This window comes from Apium graveolens, chromosome 4, assembly GCF_009905375.1.
Source record: "Apium graveolens cultivar Ventura chromosome 4, ASM990537v1, whole genome shotgun sequence".
NCBI classification, from domain to species: domain Eukaryota; kingdom Viridiplantae; phylum Streptophyta; class Magnoliopsida; order Apiales; family Apiaceae; genus Apium; species Apium graveolens.
In genome coordinates this window covers 71,726,026-71,732,174 of record NC_133650.1, presented here as the reverse complement: position 1 = coordinate 71,732,174, position 6,149 = coordinate 71,726,026, and positions in this window count along the sequence as shown.

Genomic DNA, 6,149 nt, shown 5'->3' with positions numbered 1-6,149 from the left:
ACACCCGAAAATAACGGGTAAAAAAGACCAGAATCCAGGTCGAATTCCAGGTCGTGAATCCTAGTCGAAATCGATCGACCAGGAAGCAAGAAAATCAAAGAATTTTCGAACAGGATTCAGGTCGAAATATCGACTAGAATCCTAGTCGAAATCCTCGTCGATAGGCTCATGGCAAGAAGCTGGAATAACGGGACTGAATTGAGGTCGAAACTTCGACCAGGAATGAGGTCGAAGTTCGACTAGGATCCTGGTCGAATTCCAGGTCGTGAATCCTAGTCGAAATCCTTCGACCAGGAAGCAAGAATATCAAAGAATTTTCGAACAGGATTCAGGTCGAAATATCGACTAGAATCCTAGTCGAAATCCTAGTCGATAGGCTCATGGCAAGAAGCTAAAAAAAAAAGGTGGAATTTTTGACCTAGATCCAGGTCGAATTTTCGACTAGGATCCTGGTCGAATTCCAGGTCCTAGATCCAGGTCGAAATTTCGACTAGGATCCTGGTCGAATTCCAGGTCGTGGATCCTAGTCGAATTCTTTCGACCAGGATGGCAAGGCTGACCCCTATTTTCGACTAGGATCCAGGTTGAAATTTCGACTAGGATCCTGGTCGAAAAAGGGCTGGAAATCAGAAAATTAGAGAAAATTAGGGAAAATCCCAGAAAATTAGGGAAAAATCCCAGAAAATTAGGGAAAATCCCAGAAAATTAGGGAAAATCCCAGAAAATTAGGGAAAAATCCCAGAAAATTAAGGAAAATCCCAGAAAATTAGGGAAAAATCCCAGAAAATTAGGGAAAATCTCAGGAAATTAGGGAAAATCCCAGAAAATTAGGGAAAAATCCCAGAAAATTAGGGAAAATCCCAGAAAATTAGGGAAAAATCCAGAAAATAAGGGAAAAATCCCGGAAATAAGGGAAAAATTCCTGGAAATTAAGATAATTCCTGAATAAAAGGAAAAATTCATTGTAAATGTGTAGGTCGCTCCACACTTTATGGAAAAACGAAACCCTGTAAGGGAATGAATAGACTTAACTTCTGCGAAACCTAATCAATGTTTCCCAAAAGTTGGGGGGCAAATGATAGGGATAAATAAATTATGCTTGTATAATTAAATACTGCATTAATTGTACAAGCTGTGGGCTGCTAGGCCCAATAAAAGATATATGATACTCAGACCAGAAAGGTTAAGCCTGATGGACCAGATCAGGCCTGATGGAATAAAAAAGGCCCAAAAGCCCTGATTATTAATTAATTTCATAATTAATTAATAAGGGACAAATCAGATGTTGAAAAGAGTCCCGATAAGGATATAAATCCTTGGAGATTAGCCTCAAGGGGACCTAAAAGGATAAGGAATCAGTTTCCTACTATCTAGGACTCCAAAGTCCATTCTAATTATGAGACTTGCCCACCAAGTCTCCTATACCAAGTCCAATTCAAGGACTCCCAACATCTATATAAGGGGTCTCACCCCCACCAATCAGAACTATGTTTTTTGGCTTGATTCTCTAATTCACAGAGATACGTAGGCATCTCGTAAAGGCAGATTGAGTCACGAAACACGAGAGCAGCCATTAAAGGCCTTGAGCTCCCGAATCTTAGTATTAAATATAGCAAGTAATAACCTTAGTTTTTTATCCATAACACCGCTAAATTACAGAGAAAACCCCGTAAAATCATTTCGTTCTTGATAATCTAACTCAAATCCGAATGCGTTATCGAAGTCAGAATTAGGCGTGCATATAGTAGAATCGAAGTTATCGAAGAGTAGAATCTAGTTTTTCAAACCATAACACTGCAGATTTATCAGGTGAATTTCTATTTTCTGTTTTAAATTCAAATTTATTAAAGATTAAATAGGGGTTTTAAATTCGGAAAGTTGTTAATGTGATTTGATGCTTGAATAGTAGATCTTTTCTCCCTAATCATTTTGGTATGTCATACGTGTGATTTGGAGTTCCATAATGTGTTCAAATTCTTGTTTGATTCTCGAATTGAAGAGGTTTTATAACTATGAATATTTGCAATTGGAAATTGGGTGTTTCTTGTTTAGGGGTTATTAGTTGAAATTGATTGCATGGTTGAGTAGATCATTTAACAAAGAATCGAACGGTATAATTGAAATTAACAAACGACTCCTAGAATGATTCAATCGAGCTCCGCTAAAAAAATGGCCGCATGGCGCCATCGGGCTTTTCAGTTGAGTTTTCTGGGCGTTTTAGCGATAAGTTGCACGAGATAATGGTACAACTGAGTTGTTGGGAACGAGGGGAACAAACCCCGTTAATTTGGTCCAGTTCTGGGCAGTATTTGGCTCGCCGGAAAAGCTCGGTAGTTGCCGTTAATGGCGACCGGCCTGCAAAGCCGGAGAAGGTGACAAAAATGCAAATAGGCCCCCTGAGTTTGTAATATTTGCATTTCAGTCCCTTCTATTTAAAAAAATTTTAAAAACGATATTTTTTTATTTAAAAAATCAGAAAAATATTTATTTAATCATTTTAAATTCAGAAAATTATTTTTAATTAATTATTTATTTAAAAATAAATCTGATTTATTTTATTAATTAATTTTAATTAGTTTTTAATTACTTTCATTAGTCGATTAATCTTATATTAATTGAATAATTAATTTAATTAATTTTAATTGATTTAATAATTATGTTAGATATATTTGATAATGTCATGGCTAATATGTTTTATGTTTAGATTTCAGATCTTATTTGAACAGAACAAATCAGTACTTAACTGATCAGTACTTATACTGGAAGTCAGAACTTAAGGTACTGGAAGTCAGAACTTAAGGGATATCAGTACTTCTGTTATCAGGAGATAGATATCAGAACTTAAGTGCTGAAGGACGATCAGATAAGGACAGTAGCTGATTAAAGTTAAGAAGATCAAGATAAACATAAGAAGAGATATGCATGAAGAAGGAATTCCGTGAAGAATGGAATACTTGGAATAGAAGATATCTGATTGATATATTTTAGGAAGCAGAATTATATTCCATATCAATTAGCGAATATCTTGTAACTGTGTAGTATATAAACACAGAAATAGAGTTTACACTAGAGGTGTTATCATTATCGAGAATATTATTTATTATAACTCTAGAAGCTCTCGTGATATTTTGTTCATCACTGAGAGATAACAGTTCCAGATTGTAACAGAGTTTATTGTTTAAATAAAGTTTGTTTTCTGTTACATAAGTTCTTGAAGTTTGATTTGATTGTAATAAACACTGTATTCACCCCCTCTACAGTGAAAGTGTGACCTAACAAGTGGTATCAGAGCTATCTGTTAACACACATACAGTTAAAGATCCAAACACAATCATGTCTGACACAGAAACTCCAACTAAGCCTACCAAAACTGAGGAATCATCAAAGATATCAACTCAGAGTCGATATGAGACTATCAGAGTTCCCATATTGAGACCATCTGAATATCCCATATGGAAGGTAAGGATGACCATGTTTCTGGAAGCAACAGATCCATAATACCTTGATAGAATCAGGGAAGGGCCTCACAAACCTACCAAGCTCGCTGTTGTAGTTGCAGGTGAAGCAGCAATGACCGTACCAAAGGAAAAGACTGATTACACTGCTGAAGATATAGCATCTATTGCTAAGGATGCCAAGGTACGTCACTTATTGCATAGTGCCATTGATAATGTAATGTCAAACAGGGTAATCAACTGCAAGACTGCTAAGGAGATATGGGATGCACTGGAGACAAGGTGTCAAGGAACTGAAACAGTTAAGAAGAACAGGAAGACAATACTCACTCAAGAGTATGAACACTTTGACTCTAGGACTAATGAGTCATTGACTGATGTATATGATAGATTTGTCAAACTCTTGAATGACTTGTCATTAGTAAATAAGGAGTATGATCTTGAAGATACAAACCTCAAATTCCTGTTAGCTCTTCCTGAATGTTGGGATTTGAAGGCAACAACAATAAGAGACAACTACAATCTTGATGAAACAACTCTTGATGAAATCTATGGAATGCTCAAGACCCATGAACTTGAGATGGAACAAAGAAGCAAGAGAAAAGGAGGAAAGTCAAGGACAGTTGCTCTCAAGGTTGAAGAGGAATCCCCCAAACCACCTTCCTCAAAGAAAGATAAGGGTAAAGCTCTTATCATAAAATCTGATACTGAGTCATCAAGTTCTGAGAGTGATGATGACTCAGATTCTGAAAGCTTGCCTGAAACTGATGCTGATGAGGAGATGATGAAGCTGTGTGCTCTTATGGTGAAAGGAATCACAAAGATTGCATACAGGAAGTTCAGGAAGGGAAAGATGTTTTCCAGGAAAGGCATAAGTTCTGATAAGAAGAATTTCAGAAGATCTGAAGGAAAAGGAGGAAAGTCTGACAGAGGAGATTACGCTAATGTTAAATGTTATAATTGTGGTGAGAAAGGCCACCTATCTCCTGATTGCAAGAAGACCAAGAATGACAAAGGCAAAGCTCTTGTCACAAAGCAGAAAAGCTGGACAGACACCTCAGACTCTGAAAGTGAGGAGAACTATGCATTGATGGCAAATGCTGATAAATCAAGTTCTGAGAGCAGTTCTGAAGCTGCTGAAACAAAGGTACCTCAGACTACTTATGCTTTTCATACTGATGATATTGATGAGTTGAGAAGATATCTTAAAACCATGTTTGTTAGTTATAGAGATCAAACTTTAACATGTGAAAGATTAACTTCTGAAAATCTTGCTTTTAAGAAAAGAAATGATTTCTTAGAAAAAGAGTTAGTCATGTTTCATCAAACTCAGCAGGATAGAGATAATGCTTTTTATATTAGGGATGAAGTGCTAAAAATGAATGAATCTCTAAAAACTGAGTTAGAAAAGGAGAGAGAGATTATCAGAACTTGGACTAACTCTGGCAAAACAACTCAAAATTTGCTAAGCAGTGGAAACTGGAAAGAGGGTTTAGGCTATGGAGTAAATGAAAAAGGAACTGTAGAAATTAAGCCTGTTGATAAGCAAAAGCCGAAGTTAAAACCTGTTAAGTTTGTAACTGAAAAATCCGAAAATGAGAAATCAGAAGTTAAAAAGGAATTAGCTTCTGACAAACTAAAACAGGAAAAGACAGCTGAAGTTAACATAGGCTTAATGACGAAGAAGCAGCTTAAGCATAAGCTGAAAGATGTTAAGGATGCAAACAAGGTAAAATCACCTAGGAAAAACAGGAATGGAAAGGAAGGTGTGAATAAAAGCAATAACTATAAATCTGTTCCTGATGCTCCTAGGAAAGCATGTCATAACTGTGGAAGTTCTAACCATCTGGCTTCTTTTTGCAGGAAGAATAAGAATATTAACTCCTTATCTACAAAGTCAGGAGTTAAGAGTCAGTCTGTTAGATACAAACCACAAAATCCTTGTTTTCATTGTGGTAGTTTATGGCATTCCATTTATACTTGTAAGGAATATCATAGTTTGTACTATGATTATTATCAAATAAAACCTTCTTTAAAGAAAGTTTCTGTTGTTCCTTCTAGTATAAGGTCTGATAAGAAAACTGTTAACATAAAATCTGATGTTAAATCCGCTGCAAATGTTAACAAACCTAAAAAGGCCAAAGGATCCAAGCAAGTCTGGGTCCTTAAAACTAATAATTAGTGGTCTTTTTGATTGCAGGGCAACAGGAAAAATATTCTAGTTCTGGACAGTGGATGTTCAGGACATATGACTGGAAATAAGGCCCTGCTATCAGACTTTGTGGAGAAAGCTGGCCCAAGTGTTTCTTATGGAGATGGCAACATTGGAAAAACTTTGGGATATGGCAATATCAATCTTGGGAATGTCATTATTAAAGATGTAGCTCTGGTCTCAGGACTTAAACACAACTTACTGAGTATAAGTCAAATCTGTGACAGAGGTTATCATGTTGATTTCTTTGCAGAACATTGTGAAATAGTTAGTAAATCTAAAGGAAAAATTGTTCTGAAGGGATTCAGGCGTGGTAACATTTATGAAGCTAAGCTTTCAACAAGTTCTGATGGTTCTGCAATCTGTTTAGTGAGTAGAGCCTCAACTGAAGAAAGCTGGAATTGGCACAAGAAACTCTCTCATTTAAACTTCAACAAGATAAATGAACTGATCAAGAAAGATCTTGTGAGAGGACTGCCAAA